Genomic DNA, 23,769 nt, shown 5'->3' with positions numbered 1-23,769 from the left:
AGTTCCTGTTTCACAGCATCAAACTTAACATTACACACATTTTCAAATGATCCTAACCTTCCACTAAGTTTAGATTCCACATTATTACATTTATCTTCAATATCAAATTCTAGCTTTTTTATCATATCCTGAATTTGATCATTCTGTTTCCGACTAAAGTCAGTGAACAGCTGATTTACATGAAGTTTAAAGAGTTAGTTACTTCATTCTTTAATTCTAATTTCAAATCCTCTACTTTATTATTTAAATTGGCATATTCAGTCTTTAAAGCCCCCATGCTTTCACATCGACTACCGAATTCTTTGCTTCGCGATTCTACTTTGGCATTTAGAAAATTTAATTGAGAATTTACTGAGCCTAGTTCTTTACTTAAAGTTTCATTTTGAGCAGTTGAAGCTGCATCCTGGGCATCTAATTTAGCGTTTTGAGCTTTGATTAGGTTTACTAATTCAGACCAGTCTGGCCCTTGTTTACTAATTTTCATAGCCATGCCTGGTTCTGACATTTCTCCAATTCGCTGTTCCTGATCCATATTCTTATGATATTTAGATCTAGTAATCATTTAAAAAAAAATTCAACTCTGAGTATAATAACTATACCAATAAAAGTCACTCTACTGTTTGTATCACTTCTTGCTAAGGTACTATAGCTCTATTTTGTGCTCACCCAGCGTAGAATTCTCGCAACATAGGTAAGCAGATGTGACAGTAAGTCAGCAATGGTGAACAGCAACTCGGCGGCATCAGAATTTGGTGCGAACGTTGGCGTGGGTACCTGTGTAAGCAGGTCAGCACCGGTGAACCGCAACGGGTGTCGGTGGCGTTGGATGTTGTTTCCATGTCAGCATCGCTGCGATGCGTGTGAGAGCTGTGTACTCCCCCCAATGGATCTTCTTACTTGAATTATTCTCGTCATATCTCTTCTTAGCTCCAGGTTGTCTTCTTTTCATTCTTTTACCGTTATTACTTCCTTACATCTTCTCCTTTGTTGCATCCACAAATTTTTCCATTTGATTTTTGGACTTAATCCAATTACACGAAACAGTTCTCTTGTCTTGTTATATCTGGTTGCTATGGCAACACATCATATCTTCTTCTTCGATTTATCTCAAAATTCCCGTTTTGTCGAGTCCTTTTCACTGGTCGCCAAGCTCTAACGCTTTTTGACAATAGAATGTGTGGAGTAAATATACAAACTTTATGTTTGCACCAATTAACAATGAAAAGGATTATGCAGAATAACATTCTCGCATTTCACATGCAAATATCTCCGTCTTCTCGTATTTCACTCGTATTTCGAGCTTTAGAAATGCATTAAATTAACATTCATAAGTGAGCTGGTTTAAGAACCACTCGTAATTTATGAACATGTCTTGCTTCTAGCAAGTCCAACACATAAATTACTTAAAAGTCTAACCTCATTTCTTCACTTGTCCTTAACAATCACCACAGTCACTAAAAGCACAGAATAATACATAAACACTCCTTCTTCTTCTCTACACATACACTGAAACTCTATGGATTGTACAGCAGGCACTTGTCAGCCGCCACGTCCATAATTTGCTCGTGACTGTTTTTAGACCTGCACACACAAACATGCAATGCGCAGTAGGTTGGACTCGTCTCTCTCACACTTCTATTTAAAATATCATGTATTTAAGACAGAAAAAGGCCAAGTGGTTCCAAAATTTATGCAGAAATTCTCGAAGCGCTACAGGCTGGATCATATAACTAGTGAAAAGGTACTGAATGGAATTGGGGAGGAAATAAATTTGTCGCACAACTTGACTAAAAGAAGGAACCAATTGATAGGGGACATTCTGAGACATCAAGGGACATCAGTTTCATATTGGAGGAAGTTAGAGAGTAAAAATTGTGGAGGGATAGCAAAGAGGTGTCTACAGCAAGCAGGTTCAAATGATCATAGTGTGCAATAGTTATTCGGAGATTAAGAAGCTAGCACAGGATAGAGTTGCATCAAACCACAACAAAAACACAATGTAACACCATAATGTGACATTGACATATTACAAATGTCACAGATACGCTTGAAAATTGCAGACAGATTTGCACTAAAAATGTTAAAGGATTATAGAAATGTCAGAAGAGTAAATAAAGTACAGCAGTTTTTATAAAAAGAAGACTGGAGCGTAAAGAAGAAACACCACCATATCGGCAAACATGAGAGATACAAGCAGTCACAGTAAATGCAGTTCAGGGACAAATATTTATTGGAGCCTTCCTAAGACAAAGTTGGTAGAAGAAAACCTACAGTAACAAGAAGGCCTTCTCCACATGTAATTTATTCATACATGATAAATAAAATACTTAAGCCTTTAGGGCATTCTAGGAAATCCTATATTTAGCCCAAATGAATCAACACATATACCAAGGCTACGGAACCAGAAACCTCATATTCTAGACATTACAACATTGAAATTTATATGGGCAGCCACAACTGGCCGTACTAACTGATATGGTCCAAAATGACAAGTTATTAAATGCAGTATTAACAAGAACAGTTGCACTTTACAAAAAGAAACGGAATAATTTGCTTGAATCAGTCCACTATTTAAGCAATAACATTCTCCCAACAAGCAATGTACCATCAGCAGAAAAAAAATTAATCAAGAAATAGACTAATTTAAAGAAAAGATTCACAAGGTGGAAAAGACATTGGCCAATAGCATCATCAACAAGATGTTTCTATAGGAACCACTCCCACTATTGCTTTAAAAGTAATATCATCAACATTGGTAAATACACAACTATACCAGATACAGAACACAAGGAACAGAAACAAAGAAGACACCAAAAAGACCTATAGAAATATGTCATGGGCCAGACTATGATGCACTTACTGATTTAGAAGTATCTGCCTTGCAACTGAATAATAAATTTCATTAATTAACAAAACCTTGGGTTTGCAGGAACAAGAAGAAGAATACGAACAAATACTATTACAAATAAAGACTTGGAAGATGAACATAAAACTACACTGACAGAAAAAAATTGCAACACCAAGCAGGAACTGTGTGACATAACTGATAGTTGATCAACCTGTTTCTACACCTGACAGATGATATCTAATCAAAGTTTTTGTCAGATGCATAAGAGTGGCATTAGTAATATCACTATGAAGATGTGAATCAGATTTGCTTTAAATACACACCGTAACCATTGCGAGCATTAGAGATTGGAGGTGGTGAGTTGATGTTAATCACAAATATCTTTATGCCAAGAAAGACACCATTATCAACACCTCACTGAGTCTGAATGACGTCATGTAACTGGGTTACAAGAAGCTGGATGTTTCTTCTGCAGTTCTGTAGAAAGACTTGGTAGGAATGTAGCCACTGTATGGGACAGCTGGCTGTGGTGGCCACGAGAATGTACGGTCAAACGAAGACGGGGCTCCAAACGGCCACGTGGCACTACTGGGAGGGACGACCATCATGTTTGGTGTGTGGCTCTGGAGCATTGTACTGCATCTGCAGCAGCAATATGAGCAGCAGTTGGCACCACAGTGACACAAAGATCTGTTACAGACTGGTTACTTCAAGGACAGCTCCAAGCCAGACGCCTTGTATTGTGCATTCCACTGACCGCAAACCACCGCCATCTGCAATTTCAGTGGTATCAAGTGAGAGCTCGTTGGAGGGCAGGGTGGAGGTCTGTTGCATTTTCTGATGAAAGTTGGTTCTGCTTCGGTGCGATGGCCATGTGTTGATTACGAGGAGGCCAGCTGAGGTTCTGCAACCAACCTATCTTCTTGCTAGGCACTCTGGACGTATGCCTGGAGTTATGGTCTGGGGTGTGATTCATATGATGGCACGAGCACTCTCATCATTATCCTGTGCATGCTGACTGCAAAACTGAATGTAAATTTGGCGAATTGACCTATTGTGCCACCACTGATGAACAACATTCCAGGGGATGTCTTCCAATAGGATACCACTCGCCCACAAACCACTGTTGTAACTCAACATGCTCTACAGAGTGTTGACATGTTGCCTTAGGCTGCTCGATCACCAGATCTGTCTCCAGTCAAGCACATATGGGACATCACTGGATGAAAACCCCAGCATCATCCACAAACAGCATTAACCATCCTGTATTCACCAACCAACTGCAACAGCATGTTTTAACCTACCAACTGCACCAGCATGTGGCACCTGTACAACACAATACATGCACATTTGCATGCATGTATTCAACATACTGGTGGTTACACCAGGTATTAATATACCAGCATTTCACATTTGCAATGACTTATCTCACACTTACATTAACCTATGATCTTGCAATGTTAGACAATTAAATATGTTACCCAGACAAATTTATTCCTGAAATTTCATTACTCTACATGAATCATTCCTGCTGTTGCAATTTTTTAACAGCAGTATATATCAGAAATATGAAATTATAACAATCATAAAAAAGCTGGGAAAACACAAGTGAATGAGACTGTATAAAATAAAGTTGCAAATTAAGCACCCACTGAGGAATCCATTGACTTTGCAGTTTATTCCACAACCATTCACAAATTTTATTTTATAGTTGCTGTCCAACGCATTTTGGACTTACAGCTCTGTTCTTGATGACTGTATGGATATGCGGGACACTATATTTGCTTCAGTTTTTCACCTAGCACTAACAGAGCAGCACAGTTGTTATATTTAATGAGACAAACTATACCACATATGGGATAAATTAGATAGAGCCACAGAAATGATAGGAAAAATGGTCCAGAACATATTACCTGTGTGTAACCATATGACTTCTGTCTTCTGCACTGGTCATGTGGTTAAGTGCTGGTAAAATGTTACTCGATTTTATTTCTCTCATTTCTCTAGCTTTATCTCATGAATCCTACATGAGGAGTAGTTTGTCTTGTTACATCTAGCAACTATCTCATTCTGTCACAATTAGGTGAAAAACTGAAGCAGATTTAATGCCCAACACATCAATACAGTCCCTGCAAATGGAGTTGTAGTTGCAAAACACATTCAACAGCAATTATACAATAAAATTTGTGACTGATAACAGAATATTATTAATTAATAATCCCTAACCTACCACATACAGTCATGGACATCCCAAGACTTAATGCCTATAAATAACATTATTCTACAATATTTACATAATTTTTTCTTTTATTTGGTTTCCCAGGGTTTGCTTTCTGACTTCAGCTTCTTTTAACTCTGAGACTGCCACTCGCCAAAAGCTTCGCACTGCCATCTGTGTCTCTCCAGAGCATGACACAGATATCACAAACTTGTGGTGTGTGAAATTTGTAGATCAACTACAGATTGGGCCATTTTGTGAGCTCAGGAACATCCAAAATACCTTCATCATACACTGGAAAAACGGAGATGGCAAGGTGGAGCTTCTCAGATAAGAGAAGATTAATTCAAAAAATAAAACTCAGGAAACTGAATTTTTTTCTGTTACTAAGCAAAATGTATACTCTTACATTATTGATAACAGCAAGTGGTCTAATTAGTACAAACACAAAAACCAGGCAGAAAGTTAATGTAAACAACAGTTTACCAAGCCACAAGCATACTCTGTGTGATGGGAAAGGTATTTCAGAAAGTACTCTTTAACATAATCACAAGCACCTTCATCAAAAAATGACACAATATATCTGGATCCACATGGAGTTCAACAAAAACCTCAGCAGTAACACAATTACATAGTCACCAAAAACATTTCTAAACAAAAATCAGGAAAGACTCATCTGTTGATGATTTATGGGTGGCACACAATTCACACGCGGCAGTTTCAAAAACTACTGTCTAGCTGTCTTCTTCTAGTAGACAAATCCCGTGTTGAAAACTCAAACACTAGTACTATCAACAATGTAGGAAAAGATAGATTGCCAATTTCCATAAAGAAGACACATCAAGTTGCAGACACTCACACGTAGCTTTCGGTCACAGCCTTTGTCAGTTAAGACACACACGCGCGCCCACGCACACACACACACACACACACACACACACACACACACACACACAAGCACAACTCATGCACACATGACCACCATCTCCAGCATCTCAGGCCAGAGTGCGGCATTACATGGGATGCAGGCAGCAATCTGGATGGAGCAGGGAAAGGGAAAGAGAAGGGGAAAGGGAAGGGGAAAGGGAAGGGGAAGGGGAAGGTAAGGGGAAGGGATAGTGGTGTGTGTGTGTGTGTGTGTGTGTGTGTGTGTGTGTGGGAATAGAGATGAATGCTGTCTGGTGAAGTGTGCAGGGACTAGATTCTAACAGGTGCAGCGTCAGGATGTTGTGGGGCAGGGAAAGAGGGAAAAAAAGAACGTAAAATGAGAGGAACATGGAAAGGTGGGTGGATGCTTTGGCAGAGGGCTGCAGATAAATAGGGTGGGGGACATGAATGTGAGAAGGATAGGACATAGGAGGTGGAAACTGTTGGGTGGAGGGTGTGGGGACAGCATGTTACCATAGGTTAATGCTAGGATAATTATGGGAGAGGAGAATGTGTTGTAAGGATAACTCCCATCTGCACAGTTCAGAAAAGCTGGTGGTGAAGGGAAGGATCCAGATGGCTCGGGTAGTGAAGCAGCTATTCAAATCAAGCATGTTATGTCCAGTTGCATGTTGTGCTGCAGGGGTGGTCTACTTTGCTCTTGGCCACTGTTGGGCAGTGGCCATTCATTCTGGTGGACATCTGGTTGGTAGTCATACCAATATAAAAAGCTGTGCATTGATTGCAGCAGAGCTGAAAAATTACATGGCTGCTTTCACAGGTGCTCAGTCCCTGATGGGGTAGGATAAACCTGAGACAGGACTGGAACAGGAAGTGCTGCATGGGTGGAGTGGGCAGATTTTGCACCTGGATCTTCTACAGGGATATGATCCTTGTGGCAAGGAGTTGGGATTGGGAGTGAAATAGGGATTGACCTGGATGTTGTAGAGGGTGGGTGCGTGATGAAACACCTCTTTAGGAGGGGTGGGAAATTTCTTAGGTATGATATCCCTCATTTCAGGGCATGATGATAGGTATTCAGAGCCCTGGCAAAGGATGTGGTTTGGTTGTTCCAGTCTGGATTTGTATTGGGTGATGAACGGGATACTCCTTAGTGGCTGGTTTTGGGAGTGGTGGGAGGATTGATGTTGTGAGGAGAAATGGCATTTGAAATCTATTTGCAGACTAGGTCATGGGATAGCGGCTGCCTGGGAAGGCCTTCAGCATACTGAGTAAGGAAGTTTTTGTCATTGCAGATATGCAGCCCCAAGTAGCCAGACTATATGGAACAGTTTTTTTGGTGTGAAAGGGATGACAGCTATCGAAATGCAGGTACTGTTGGTGGTTGGTGGGTTCAATGAGGACAGAGGTGTGGCTGGAGCCATCAGAGAGCAGGAGGTCAACATATAGGAGGGTGGCATGCTGGCTTGGGAAGGACCATGTGAACCAGATGGGAGAGAAGGTGTTGAATTTGAAGAAATGAAGAAGAGTATCTAGGCTGTGGGTTCAGATCATGAAGATATCATCAGGGAACCTGAACCAGAGTAGGGGTTTGGTGTTTTAGGAGGCTAGGAAGGACTCTCCTATATGGCCCAGACTGGCATGGCATAGGAGGAAGCCCTGATGGTGACCATGGCTGTGCCGCAGATTTGTTTATATACCTTCCCTTCAAATGAGAAGTAGATGTGGGTTAGGATAAAGTTAGCAAGTTGTACAAGGAATGAGGTAGTGGGTCTGGAGTCTGAATGATGCTGGGAAAGGTATTGTTCAATAGCAGTAAGACCATGACTATGAGGGATGTCGAAGTATAGGGAGGTGGCATCAACAGTGACAAGTAGGGATCCAGGAGGTAAGGAGTGGGGATGGTGGAGAGTCATTGAAGGAAGAGGTTTGTGTCTTTGACATGGGAGGCTAGATTATGGACAATTGGTTGGAGGTGTTGGTCAATGAGTGCCAAATTCTTTTAGTGGGGGCACAATAACCAGCCACAGTGGGGCTTCCAGAATTGTTGAGTATGTGGATTTTGCGGAGCATGTAGAAGGCCTTCACAGACAGCCACTATCCCACAGAACTAGTCTGCAAACAGACCTCCTGTGCCATTTTCCCTCACAACTCCAATTCTCCTGCCAACCTGAAAAACCAGACACAAAGGAGTGTCCCCTTGATCACTCAATACCACCCCAGACTTGAACAACTGAACCACATCCTTCACCAGGGCTTTGATTACCTATTATTGTGACTCGAAATGCAGTATATCCTACCTGAGATACTTCCCACATCTCCTAAAGTGGTGTTCCATCACTCACCCAACCTCCACAATATCCTAGTCCATCCCCATGTCACTCCAAATCCCAACTCTTTGCCACAAGGATCATATCCCTCTAGAAGATCCAGGTGCAAAATCTGCCCACTCCACCCACCCAGCACTTTTTATTCCAGTCCTGTCTCAGGTTTATTCTATCCCATCAGGGGCCAGGCCATGTGTAATAGCAGCCATGTCATTTACCAGCTCTGTTGCAATCATTGCACAGCTTTTTATATTGGTATGATTACCAACCAGTTGACCACCAAGATGAATAACCACCACCAAACTGTGGCCAAGAGCAAAGTAGGCTACCATGTGGCACAACATGCAGCTGAACACAACACATTTGATTTGAATGCCTGCTTCACTACTTGAGCCATCTGGATCCTTCCATCCACCACTAGCTTTTCTGAACTGTGCAGATGGAAGTTATCCTTACAACACATTCTCCGCTCTCGTAATTATCCTGGCCGCAACCTATGGTAACATACTGTCCCCACACCATCCACCCAACTGTTTCCACCATGTATGTCCTATCATCTCCTCCCCATTCTCATCTCCCACCCTGTTTATTTGCAGCCCTCTGCCAAAGCATCCACTCATCTTTCCCCGCTCCTCTCATTTTTTGTACTTTTTTCCCCACTTCCCACAATCTCCTGACACTGTGCCTGTTAGAGTCTAGTCCCTGTACACCCCACCAGACAGCATTCGTCTCTCTCCCTACCTGTACACAACTATCCCTTCCCCTTCCCCACCCCCACTGTATTGCTTTTTGCAACCCACGTGATGTTACATTCTGGCCCTAGATGCTGGAATTGGCAGTGCACAAGGTGTGCTTGCGCGCGCGCGCGCGCGTGTGTGTGTGTGTGTGTGTGTGTGTGTGTGATCTTTTCCTACATTGTCAAAAGCTAGTACTGTTTTTATGCTGCTATGTCTGTCTATGTGTTATCCACCTATCATCTACAAATAATTGATTGCCGTTCTTTATTTTCATTTATGATTTCAATCCTGAAGTATCCATTAACAGAAACCATGCAAGGTGGTGCAGTGGTAAGGCACTCGATTCATATTCTGAAGAGCAGCGGTACAAATACCCACTCGACCATTCAGGTTGAGGTTTTCTGTGATTTGCCTAGTTCACAACAGAGACCTTGTCTTCCTTCTCTAACGAGCTTGTCGCTGATGGGACAAAAAAGCCTAAACTTTCTTTCTTCCTTTCCCATTATCAGAAAATATTTTTAGAAACTTCAACTTAGTTGCGTCCACAGTGGCAATGTTCTTAGATGTGGAAATTATTTTATTTATAATAAGGCTTGGCAGCAACATCTTACAAATATATAAAGGCAGAAACTGGCATTCCTGAAGTTTTGTTGTTTATCTGAGACCATTCAGTATCAACATTCATGATATCCTCTTGAAGAATAACACAATTCACAGCACACTGACAATACAGCATTCTTCATCAATCGGAGACATCATATGACATGTGGAGCCCACAGTTACAGCAAAATGAAATGGAGAAATGATGTACGCATAATAAGATAAAAATTAACCCAGAGAAGCAACAGTTTTGTAATTTACAAAGAAGTGATCAACCTTACAGACATAGTATCCACTAGATTAAATAGGTGAAATACTTAGCTACCTTTGAGTCAGAATTAACATTTAGGCACCATTTACAAGAAAAACAAAACAACTGGAATAGCAAAACTGTTACTTCTATTATTACTGAGCTGAATCCTAAATGTTAAAAGCAAAGATGGCCTTCGCTAATCACTATACTGCTGGCATCAATTTGCGACTATTCCTTAGCCTACCAGAAGGGGTATATGAAACTGATTAAAGTTGCTGAAATGGAATGAATAGAATGTAGAGTTAATAAAAAGATGCAATGTCATGGTGAAATTTGTCCTAATTGTTTAGATGTTCGCCCCTGTTAGCTGAGTGGTCAGCACGATGGAATGTCATACCTAACATCCCGGGTTCAATTCCTGGCTGGTTCAGAGATTTTCTCCACTCAGGGACTGAGTGTTGTGTTGTCCTTATCCTCATAATTTCATCCCCATCGACATGCAAGTCGCCGAAGTGGCGTGAACTCGAAAGACTTGCACCAGGCGAACGGTCTTCTACCTGACAGGAGGCCTTAGCCACACGGCATTTCCATTATTTAGATATGCTGAACCTGCTATGTAACAAATCTGTATTTATACTGCATTTAATTCATTTCACATACATCCTTGTTGGCATGTTAAGCCACAGTCCACTGACTCCACAGCATCAAAGGTCTCTTCTCACATACCCCATAGGAGAACCTGGTAGTACTGTTAGGGTATGACAGATGGCAACTTTAGTGAAGGTGAAATATTTGTGGCACACCTAGAGGCATACTCAAATAGCCCAGTGATTAGGGCAACTACTTTGTGTCCCAAAAAATGTTTTCAATTATCTTATTACATTACATTTTTATGAATAAAAATGGAACACCCATGCAAAAATGCAAACCAGTATGAATTTCTTCAGTGTTTTGTGCCTATAGGGTCTTCTTATTTGTGAATAACAACTCATACTTTGTATTTGCTTGAAACGATCTTGATACAAAAGAAACAAGATTATCTGCATCTCTAAGAAGTTATTTTTCATGATATGTTAGTGCACGACATTTTTTAAAATACTGATATTAAGCTGAAACAAGTGTCAGTGGACAATTCGTTCACTACAGACGTGGTCTTGACTCTGAAATGGAAATTAATGTTGCAAGTTTATGTAGTTACTAAATATGAGCACGTTAAATTAGGACTCATTTGTTCATAAATTTTTCAACTTTGTCTATGGAGAGCAGCAACCAAATGTTATATTTACGTTAAAATGAACAGTCAAGATCGCAATAATATTTCTTTATTGACCGGTTTCAGTTTATATACAAGCCATCTTCAGAATTTCAATGGCCTCCTATGGCTGGTGCTGACGGCATCTGGGCTGCGATCAGCTGCAGCCATAGGGGGCCAAGAAATTCTGAAGATGGCTTGTATAGAAGCTGAAACCGGTCAATGAAGAAATATTATTGTAATCTCAACTATTTATTTTAATGTAATTAGGACCCATTTGGATTGACACATGCCTGAATTCATTCCTTCTGCTGTAAAAACCATTCCTGCATACTGTTTCTATGAGGATGTACTGGTGCTCTGTTATTTTCGCATTCCACTGCAGCTCAAGAGCATGTTTATAGTTAACTATTTGTCGCTGCCAATGAGTTAATCAACTTTTATGAAACCTGACACAGTGTAAGCACACAGTTCAAGGTTAGAAACAGTTGTGCACTAATATACTATGACAAATAATTCCTTAGTAACATTAATAACCTCATTTTCTTTTTTTGAGGCAGTATTTTTATGTATACTGAGTACACAGACAAGAAATAACTCTGTAACATTGAATGGACAACAGAAAACATAGAAATGATTCTCTATCTACAGGAGAGGGCTCAATAATAATAATAATAATAATAATAAGTATATTGAAAGATAATCTCATTATATAAAACTATAAATAATTGCTCTCAATGCAAACCAAAATATACATTAAGAAAACCACAGGTTATCTTTCTACAAACAGTTCCCAACATAATCACAAAATAAGAACCACCAGTAAGAATTTATATAAAAGTGAACATTAAAAAAGATACTGGAATCAACATATAAGTGACTGCAGAAAATATAAGTACAACTAATGGTATATCAGTAATTAACAATGCAGAAATTTAAGAGGATGCAATAGCACTGCCTGTGTATGTATTAAATATCTTAAACTTGTTATTTATAAAATATATTTTGATCATTTCACTTTTGTTCAGGTCAACACATGAACACTGTGAAACAAAGGCAGCAGCAATGTTGAATTCAGTAACAACATAGCACGGCACAAAATTAGTTACGAAGGATGCATGATCATAATATAAATACACTCCTGGAAATTGAAATAAGAACACCGTGAATTCATTGTCCCAGGAAGGGGAAACTTTATTGACACATTCCTGGGGTCAGATACATCACATGATCACACTGACAGAACCACAGGCACATAGACACAGGCAACAGAGCATGCACAATGTCGGCACTAGTACAGTGTATATCCACCTTTTGCAGCAATGCAGGCTGCTATTCTCCCATGGAGACGATCGTAGAGATGCTGGATGTAGTCCTGTGGAACGGCTTGCCATGCCATTTCCAGCTGGCGCCTCAGTTGGACCAGCGTTCGTGCTGGACGTGCAGACCGCGTGAGACGACGCTTTATCCAGTCCCAAACATGCTCAATGGGGGACAGATCCGGATATCTTGCTGGCCAGGGTAGTTGACTTACACCTTCTAGAGCACGTTGGGTGGCACGGGATACATGCGGACGTGCATTGTCCTGTTGGAACAGCAAGTTCCCTTGCCGGTCTAGGAATGGTAGAACGATGGGTTCGATGATGGTTTGGATGTACCGTGCACTATTCAGTGTCCCCTCGACGATCACCAGTGGTGTACGGCCAGTGTAGGAGATCGCTCCCCACACCATGATGCCGGGTGTTGGCCCTGTGTGCCTCGGTCGTATGCAGTCCTGATTGTGGTGCTCACCTGCACGGCGCCAAACACGCATACGACCATCATTGGCACCAAGGCAGAAGCGACTCTCATCGCTGAAGACGACACATCTCCATTCGTCCCTCCATTCACGCCTGTCGCGACACCACTGGAGGCGGGCTGCACGATGTTGGGGCGTGAGCGGAAGACGGCCTAACGGTGTGCGGGACCGTAGCCCAGCTTCATGGAGACGGTTGCAAATGGTCCTCGCCGATACCCCAGGAGCAACAGTGTCCCTAATTTGCTGGGAAGTGGCGGTGCGGTCCCCTACGGCACTGCGTAGGATCCTACGGTCTTGGTGTGCATCCGTGCGTCGCTGCGGTCCAGTCCCAGGTCGACGGGCACGTGCACCTTCCGCCAACCACTGGCGACAACATCGATATACTGTGGAGACCTCACGCCCCACGTGTTGAGCAATTCGGCGGTACGTCCACCCGGCCTCTCGCATGCCCACTATATGCCCTCGCTCAAAGTCCGTCAACTGCACATACGGTTCACGTCCATGCTGTCGCGGCATGCTACCAGTGTTAAAGACTGCGATGGAGCTCCGTATGCCACGGCAAACTGGCTGACACTGACGGCGGCGGTGCACAAATGCTGCGCAGCTAGCGCCATTCGACGGCCAACACCGCGGTTCCTGGTGTGTCTGCTGTGCCGTGCGTGTGATCATTGCTTGTACAGCCCTCTCGCAGTGTCCGGAGCAAGTACGGTGGGTCTGACACACCGGTGTCAATGTGTTCTTTTTTCCATTTCCAGGAGTGTAGAAATTACATGACAGGCCATCAAAATTGCAACACCATAAAGACAGCATGGAATACGCATCAATTAGCACAAAGTGGACTGCATACTGGGATATGCAAATGATTAGTGTTTCAGTACAACCACACAAAGTAAGTAGGCGCAATCTCATCTACATCTATGTATCTAACTATCTATTTCTGCTCCATATATATAAATTGAAGTTGCCTGCTCACTTCAGTCTGTATATCCAGGCTAATGTCTGGAACAACTATAGGGTTCTTGAAAAGATTTTGATTAATATATGTAGTGATGCATGAGGAAAATTTATGTACATAGTTTTTAAATATTTTGTGGAAATTGTCTGAATTGTGATGAGTTACAGTCCCCCCACCATTGTGAAAACAATGCCACTGCCACCTAGTGTTACTGCTGCCACAACTCCAGACAGCAGCAGTGACTCAAGACTCAAGAGAGTGGCAAAGCTTGACCAAATTCGATATCAGGCTTGATGGTCTAGCACTAAAGTGCAAGTGGGAAGCAAAAGGTGCAAGATCGCATTTCGACTGGGCCTTATTTTTTATTTTTTATACTGCCTTTTAACCTAGCATACACCTCTCAATGATGTGGAGATCTGCCAGAAGAGAAACACTTTCTGGATTACAAGTTTCCTTTCCCCAGACGGATAACTAGTTAGGGACTCACAAGTTGTCTGTCATATCCAATTGACTGCAGTTGTTTCAGAACAACTGCATAGCATGTGAATCCAAAATTTGTTGTTTTCAATTTCTTTTGCAAAAAGTTAAAAGGTTTTCTGAAAAGCTACTTCAGCATGGGATGCTTCATTTCCATAAAGAAGGTTTTTCAGCAGCACAGAAGATGACTCAAATTTCAGCTTTCTGCTTTTCTTGATTCAAATACGGATGTGAACATGATTCTATACACAGTGGAGCAACAAATCTGTCATAAGGGAGTTGCAGCAATGAGCCTCAACAGCGAATCAGTGCATACTAATCTTTATAATAGGAGTGCTGTCATGGACCACATTTTTACATTAAGCATGTTTTTTTTTCTTTCTGCTTCATTTTATTGGCTTTGTGCCCTTCATAAATGATCCACTCAGCCAGTCTGCAGAACAGAATATACTACTAATTAAAATACGTATCCAATCACATGATTTGCATAGTATATTTAACTGGTAGTAAGCAGATTAATTACATTATGATGTGCTCCCACAATTGGCATGAAATATCACCAGAAACACCAACTAAACATGGAGAAGATAATGTTTATGCCTCCTGAGAAGTTTCCTGGCATGTGCTGCTTCAATCATTTAAGTTATACAAAAGTGATGGTATTCAGTTAACTAATGTTGTTCTCTATATAGCAGATTTTCCATTGTTTGATTAAGATTGTTCTCTGAATTTCATGTACAGTTCTACACAATGTCCATAAATAAAATTACCACTACACCGGGCATGTTGTTTGGCCAGAGACATTTTGTGCTATCCTTGTGATGCAGGGCGTGTAACTAGTAAATATATAAACTGAAATCTCCTGCCATAGTACTGCCTGTATGTACAGGCTAATCTCAGGAACTCCAGTAAGAATTTTGACACGGTTTTGACTAATAGATACAATGTTTTACAAGGAAGGTTTGTGTATAAGGAAATTTCTGGCAGAATATAAATAATTCAGAATAAAGGTGATCACTTACTGAAAATGTTGAGTAGTCGACAGGCACACACAAAAGAGAATGAAAATTCATGATTACTTTCAGAAGAAATCCTTTGACGAGCTTGAGTATATACACACACACACACACACACACACACACACACTTACTTTGTGCCAGATGGACACACGTGTGTCCCGACACAACCTCACCCCAGCCCACCTGTCAAACTGCAACCCCAACATTGTGTGTCCAGCAGGCACAGTGTAGGTGCCAATGTGTGTGTGTGTGTGTGTGTGTGTGTGTGTGTGTGTGTCATGATCTTGCTTGTCAAAGGATTTCTTCTGAAAGTTATCAAATTTTTCGTTCTCTTTTGTGTGTGCCTGCAGACAGCTTCTGCTATTTGGTGAAGATCTGTGTCTATGACTGATAAATATTTTGTGCAAATTCTCTGAACTATGATGAATTAAAGTGCCACTTTGAAGACCATGACATTGTCATCTAGAACTGAATGGCAGAAATCCTTGGAATCCCAGTAGCTTGCATGGCCTGGCACTGCTGTAAGGTGGGTACCAATGTTACATGCAGAGGATTTTCTGTACTGATTGTGCACAACAAATGGTGTAAGTACCTATATTCTGTGGCAGAAGATGCTTCATAGCAATGTTGCATGGCATAGAGTGCATCCTACAAAAGTTACATGCTGTGCATCAATGTTACAAGGCAAAGGGTGGTTTTTAATGATGTTTTGTTGCAGAGGATGCTGTGTACAAATGCAGTGAGGTGGAGGGTGCTTATTACCAATTTTTCATGGCAGAAGGTGCTTCATAACAATATTTCATAGCAAAGAGTGCTTTGTACCACGTTGTATGTCAAAGGGAGCTCCATGCTGATCGTGCATGGGAGAGGGTGCTTCGTGCCAATGTTGCATGACAGAGGGTGCTTTGTATCAATGTTGCATGGCAGAGAGTACTCCTTACCAATGTTGTGTGGCCAAGTATGCTTTGTACCATGTAATGAGGCCCAGGGAGTGCAGTATCGATTATAAGTGGTAGAGTGTGCTCTGTACCGATGTTATGAGGCAGAGGGCCCCAAGTGCCGATTTTATGATGGCAGAGGGTGCTTCATACTAATGTTATTTGGCAGTGACTGCATCCTAATGATGTTGCTTGGCAGAACACACTTTGGAGTGATGTTATGGTAAGAAACGTGGGAGAAGGTTACACAGAAAGTGTAACTCTGACTGGTCTGGTGCTGGAGCCAGGCAGCTGGCAAGTGGTCACTGTTCTTAGCAGAATTTTAATCATAGCTCCACACAGTCATAAACAAAATTTGCGCTATGGTAGACAAGTCATCTGGCTATAAATACTTAGTGGTAGCCATGTGAAGCTGGGGCAAGTCATTAGTTTTGAATATAAGGAAGGATTATGCAGAAGGTCTATCACTCAGAAATTGTATTTGAATCTTATACCTTGTGTAAGAAGGAGAGATGTCCACTAGAATACAACAGTGGCAAGATCATAGACTAATGATACTGTGGTTTATCGTTTTACAAGGCAACAGCAGCCTCAACGTCTCTCCTACATTCTCCGTAAATCAGGATCATTTCAGTTTTTTCTTCTGTGGTTGCACTATTCATCATCCACTTGCACAGCAGTTCTCCAAATGATATGTAGGTGTGCAGGAAATAAACACTGCACAAGTATTGTAATATTTAGATACACTATCTGTTCTATGTCTGCACGATACATGAGCACTGGCCGCAGTGTACTGCCTGTTGTTATACATTGTAGTTTGCTACACGGCTACGGTGGACCATCAAGTAGTCCCCTGTTTGATATGTCGGAGGAATACAACATTGCGAGTGGGGTTTCCAATTAGAAGTTATGAAATAGTGGCCTGTCCTTCCCTCAGGGCATGGAGGTGGGGTAACATGTGCCACTGGGAATTTGAGGGCCATTGAGTAGCGTGTCATAAATTATGATTGTGTACCTATTTACATTCCTCCAATTACAGTGCCATCTGGGGCAAAATGAAGAAAATGCTTGAGACAGAATTTATGTACATTTTGTCATAGAATCGTAATCTGCAATAAAAAAAGGGGGGGCTTCCCATTGAAGATTTCAAAGTTGGCCCCCACCACCCATGCACAGGATTGGGGGGGGGGGGGGGTTGAGTGTGGTATCATCGGATATCCTCCTCTAAGTCAATCAAATTGAAATTATAACTTTTTGACCTGATGTATAGTGTTTGAGATATTTCAATGTCTTCAGTTAAAATGAACACCCTGTATATGCACACTGAAGCAATGCATGAAAAAATTTGTACCGAGGCTGGGATTTGAAACTGGGTCCCCCGCTCACTTGGCAGATGCCATGCTGCACAATGGCTTTGCACAAATGCACGGACTACTGTAGCACACTGCCTCCTCAATCCAAATTCCTCGGCCCATTTCATGTTCCCCCTAAACTTGAACAGCACTGTAGAGGCTCTGCAACTGCTGGGATTTCATGCAGGATTTCCCACTTAGTTCCGATGCTGAGGTGCTATTCTAGCACAGTTGGAGAACCTCTGCAATGCTGTTTTGAGTTTAAGGGGAATACCAAGTGGGCAGATCTGTGAAAGGTAATTTGGATTGAGGTGGGAGGCATACTGGGGTAGTCTGTGCAATGCCACTGTATTAGGGTGGCTTAGCAGTTAGTCGAGCTGCCTCGAGAGAACAAGACTTCAGTTCGAGTTCTGGCCCTCGTACAGGTATTCATTTGTCCCTTCAGTCTGCATTAAGTATACTGTTTGACTAATGCCCAAACCAGCAGTCTCCAGATGTTTCAGGAATTGGAAAACACCAGTGATGAGTTGCCAAGAGACTGACAGACTACCACTCACCAGCCACTACAATTGCTGAACTGTGGCATAGAACTGAAGCAGCAAAGAATGATGTACCCGTATTTGTCATCCAAGCTGAGGTCAACTCAATGCCCAGACGGATTTGTGCTACTGTTGCTGCCAGAGGTGACAGCTCTGCATGTTAAATCTCACATCTTTTAAACCCCCAAAACACATACAAATTTAATCATGTATTCTTCCTACTATACTGGATACTTTTTTCTTGGTGTTGCAATTTTAATTGCTAGCAGTGTATGTAAAACTATCTTACTAGTTAATGTGACAGTCTTACATATAAAATATGATAAAGTGGAGAAATACTGGGCTAATTATGACAGTCAAGCGTAGAGGATGTGATCCCTCTTGAATAGTTAAACAATACCTCATAAATGATACATTTCATGTTGTACTGGATTATGTAAATAACAAAGTAGGAAGTCTTCAAAATGTAACATAACATACTTTCACAGTATAGTACACGTTATTTCCAAAATCATGTCCCTAACTTGAAGAATATTGACCTCCTTTTATCTTCTTAAGCTAAACACCTCTTTCATTATGGGGACACACTGCTAATTTTATCAGACAGAAGAATAGGAAAGCCACTGCACCTACATAGTCCTTTCCCCTTCTCTACTTCTCTCATCTCCACCCCACCCTCCCCCAAATAAATAAATAAATCGGTCTCCCAATGCTGCACACAGCAATCCTACCACCTCCCCACAATGTCTGCAAGCACCCAGTGGTAGCATTAGAGCACTAGCATCTTCCCACACCCCTATCCTCCCCACCCTGCTCTGTGCCTTGTCCTGACCTCGACAGAGGTCAGAAGCTATCTGTGTGTGTGTGTGTGTGTGTGTGTGTGTGTGTGTGAGAGAGAGAGAGAGAGAGAGAGAGAGAGAGAGAGAGAGAGAGAGAGAGAGAGAGAGAGAGTTGTTGTGTGAATGTGTGTGTTTTTTCTACTTCAAAGAAGAACGTTGTCCAAATGCTGAAATACTGAGTGTTCTTTTTCAGTGTGCCCGTCTGCAGCTAAATGCCTCTTATTTGTGTTTTTTGCATCTCTCAAGAGAACACTTTCAGGTCCTCTACTCATCACCGAGCAAATCATTCTCATTTTAAGCATGTTAAGATCCATTCTCTGAAAGCATATTTCTTAATGCTTCATTCTACTCTGGATTTCTACTTCAGTTTCTCTCAGTATCATTATGCACTTAGATGATCATTGTGTGCTGCGCCCTCTTTGCTGCTTATATTACTTCATCCAGTGTAATTATAAAGAGAGATGTTAAAAGAGAGCTTGCTCCTTAGGCTCCATTTACAATTTCAAATTATCAAGCTTATTATTTCTTTTGGAATACACGTCTCTTCTAGTTCCTCAACACGACAAAGGTCTCGGTTGGTACTTCTTCACATCTTGAATATTTTCATTACAGCTGTGTGGCATGTGGACATGGTCACATGCCTTTGTGATGTCTAAGAATGCAGCAACAACTATCTGGTGAGAATATTATTCCAAGGTCTATAAAAGCAGGTGACTTCCTTGCCTTCAGAATGGAAAATTCCAACAACTACTGACAAAAATAAATAATTTAACAGTAAAGGTAATATTTCACTGAATACTAGATGCAATGAGTCATCAATACCCACATAACAAGACCGAAGATTTTACAACAGCAGAGTCAGAGAGAGAATATCCCTCAGAGCTGTAGTGGACCTGACGTGACTGCTCGTGCATCTACCTCAACCCATCGTGTAATACAATTTTTTATGCATCTCTATGGCCATGCTTGTGTGTTGTTTTTGGCTCTGACAACCTTGATCTTGAGGCCCTCCCCCTCCCCCTCTCTTTCTCTCTCTGTGTTTCACCACAAGTGAAAGCTGCCACCAGCACTGCCAGCTCCAGCTGTCAGGGCCCAAGTCTTGCTTACTGTACTATAGCTTTAAAATAAATCCTCTTTCAAGCTAGAGTACACACACACAAAACCAACACACACACGCACACGCACACACACACACACACACACACACACACACACATCCAGCTATACACTGTGCCAGCTGAATACACTGGATGCAGTAGTATAGGTGTGTGTGTGTGTGTGTGTGTGTGTGTGTGTGTGTGTGTGTGTGTGTGTGTGTGGGTCGTGTGTGTGTGTGTGTGTGTGTGTGTGTGTGTGTGTCTATTCTAGCTCGAAAAAGGATTCATCTGAAAGCTATCAAAGTTTTTCGGGCATGTTTATGTGGCTGTCAATGACTCAATACCTCCATTATTTGGTTATTACTTTTATTTCTATATTATTGACATTCTACCAGGTTTTCCCTTTAGCATTTTAAGTACATTAAGCATTCCTAACCTGCAGGACGTTTTAGTTCTGATTGGAGGAGATTACAAAAGAAGACCAGGGAGACTCAGACCTCAAGTTAGAGGGGCACACCTGTTATGTGTATTCTCATAATTAAAAATCATATGGTATCTTTCACTCTATGCCTTGTTATTGTCTTGAAAGCATTGTTTCATACATTCTTGACCATCTTACCATCAAATACTTATTTACTGTCACTTTCAAGATTATTGTACGGCTTCCACAACTATCATTACTACCATGAAAAAGATTAAGTTTCCACTGTATTTCAAGGCCAGTGTCCTTGTCATATACAAGGTGCTGCTACCCAAAATACCCAAGAATTTCATTGTACTGGTCAAACCAGCAGCAGTACGACATACTGCCACTCGATGTTTCGAAGTACACATCTTAGCTATGTGGCACAAAGTTTTGTCATCTTTGGCACATGCAGTTGCAAGTTTTAGTGGTGCATGTCAGGACATTTTTCAGTGCTTCTGTGAATTGTGAAATGGACAATGTGAAGGAACAATGGATTTACATCAAATTCTGTGTCAATTTGAACAAAACTGCAGCTGAAACGCACCTCATGATGACATAAGCATTTGAAGAGAGTGCTCTGAGTCCAGCAAACACATTTCAGTGGTTCATGTGCGCCAAGGGAGGCCAAGAATCTGTGGAAGATGACAAATGTTCTGGTCGACTGTCAACATGCACAACAACGGAAATGATCTTGAAAGAGTGTGACATGATTCTCGAAGACCAAAGGCAGATAATTTACAATGTTTGTAACAGACTTGGCTGGCATATGGTACAAGTCAACGAATTCTAGGTAATGAACTGAACATGAGACAAATTGCAGCAAAGTTTGTACCTGGCCTTCTCAGCATCAACCAATGAAACCTCAGGATACAGATGAGCTTTGAGCTGCAACAAAAAGTTTGAGAGTGTCCAAACTTCTTATCCAGAGTCATAAGAAGTGATGAAACTTGTGTCTACGGTTATGATCCTGAAACAAAGCAGCAGTCATCACAATGGAAAACATCATCTCCTCCAAGGCCACAGAAAGCTCAAGTTCACAGCAATATGAAGCCAATTCTGATAATTTTTCCGATATTCAGGAAATAGTGCATAATGGGTTTGTTCCATCTGGCCAGACTGTCAATGGGCAGTATTACTGCAAGGTTTTGAAGCAACTGATGGAAAATGTTTGGTACAAATGGCAGAGTTGTTGAAAACGAAAAGACTAGTTGGTGCACCATGAAAATGCACCTGCACACACTTTGCTTGTTGTGAATGAATTCCTGGCCAAAAACAACACGGCATCTGTCCCCCCACCCTCCCTACTCACCAGACGTAGCCCCATGTGACACCTACCTGTTCCCAAAAATGAAAACTGCATTGAAAATATGACTTTTTGATTTGATTGAAGACATCCAAGTGAAATCGCAATGGGTTCTGAACACCCTTCACCTTGCAGACTTCCAGGAGTGTTTGCAAAAATGAGAACATGATGGAATCATTGCATACATGGCCGAGATGACTACTTTGAAGGTGACAGAGGGCATTAGGACGTAAGTACAGATTTACCGTATTTACTCGAATCTAAGCCGCACTCGAATCTAAGCCGCACCTGAAAAATGAGACTCGAAATAAAGGAAAAAAAAATTTCCCGAATCTAAGCCGCACCTGAAATTTGAGACTCGAAATTCAAGGGGAGAGAAAAGTTTTAGGCCGCATCTCCAAATCGAAACAAAGTTGGTGCATTGTAATATGATAGACAATTTAGGTCGAATGAATGACGATACAGCTACAGTAGTTTGGTTCGAGTTGTAAGCTTAGCAGTTAAGCTTTACCCCGTAGCCATTGCTATGCGTCAGGCGCTCCGTCCGTATTTATACGGATACCCTTCCTTTTTCACGTGCTTCGTCTGGTTTGAATCGATTGCTTATTTTGCTTTGATCTGATAAATGCCGTTTTCTTTGTTATAGGTGTTTGCGTCACTCTTAAGCTGAAAATGCATTACTGCACTGTGTCATGCATTGTTTGTCGCATTCTGATAGTGCGTGTTTACGGCCAGTCGCGGCTCGCGGCATGGCTTGCTTTTGTGCGCGCTACCGCCGCGTACAATAAAAAAAAAAAAAAAAAAAAAAAAAAAAAAAAAAAAAAAAAAAAAAAAAAAGAGAGATAGAGGAATCGTCTCATTAGCGAAACAATGACAAGAGACTGCTATTTGTTGTTACTTACACTGCTGCTTTCTTTGATAATGATCAACAAGAATCAAATAATAGATTGCGTATGATAGAACACGTTCTGAACGAGAGTTTGTGAAAATTTTTCTCCGTTTGAAAATCTTTGCGGCCGGTTCTTTATTACATCAAATTCTGCACAGAAATTACAGTCATCTTAGATTTAAAAATCTAGTCACTTGCCGCACTTCATTTCTGACTGTATCACTATTAGACATAAGAATAATACGAATATAAACATGACATGATATGTATATTCTTCCACGTTTGCTGTTGTCTCGCTCCATAGTTTCGTAGTTTATTAGGCAGACAGGATTTAAATGAGATAGCAGCAAACACGAAAGAATACATGGCAAAATGTTTATATTCATATTATTCTTATGGTGAAGAGAATACTGTATGTGATTCAAATTTCATCAGGTTCCTATTAGCAACCATCTCTTCTCACAGATAGGAAAAAATTCAGAACGTAGAGTTGGCCATATTGACAAACATCCCAAACAGTCTTGCCAGTCAGATTTTCGTAGTACACTGAAATTGTGCTACATTCGAAGATGAACAATACGGAATTTGTATTTACTTCGTTGGATAATGTATGAAAATGCAGTGGTCGAAACTCGCGGCGGAGAAAAAAAATCTCGTCTTCCACTTTTTTTAAAAAAAATTATTTACTGACGCAGAGGTTTTGGCACCACTATTTATCTTTGTGCCTACAAAGTATGCTTGCGTAGCGCTACATGTATTCGCCGGCAGAAGTTAGTTGTGGCGGCACGTACGAACATTTTTCATAACTTCCGCTAGCTTTGCACTCGATTCTAAGCCGCAGGCGGGTTTTTGGATTACGAAAACCGGAAAAAAAGTGCGGCTTAGATTCGAGTAAATACGGTATGATGTTTACAGTGAAATTCTCAGACATTTTGGGTAGCTCCTCATATGTGATTCGAAAGACAATATGTAAT

General features: G+C 41.3%; 1 protein-coding gene across 2 annotated transcripts in view; it reads right to left on the bottom strand.

Annotated features, from left to right (window-relative positions):
* The window catches only part of LOC126178807 (neurofibromin), a 474,179-nt gene that overhangs the window by 73,245 nt on the left and 377,165 nt on the right, over positions 1 to 23,769 (bottom strand). The window lies entirely within an intron of this gene.

The sequence above is a fragment of the Schistocerca cancellata genome, chromosome 1, assembly GCF_023864275.1.
Source record: "Schistocerca cancellata isolate TAMUIC-IGC-003103 chromosome 1, iqSchCanc2.1, whole genome shotgun sequence".
NCBI lineage: Eukaryota > Metazoa > Arthropoda > Insecta > Orthoptera > Acrididae > Schistocerca > Schistocerca cancellata.
The sequence above is the reverse complement of the archived record's forward strand: the minus strand, read 5'-3'. Positions and strand labels throughout refer to the sequence as shown.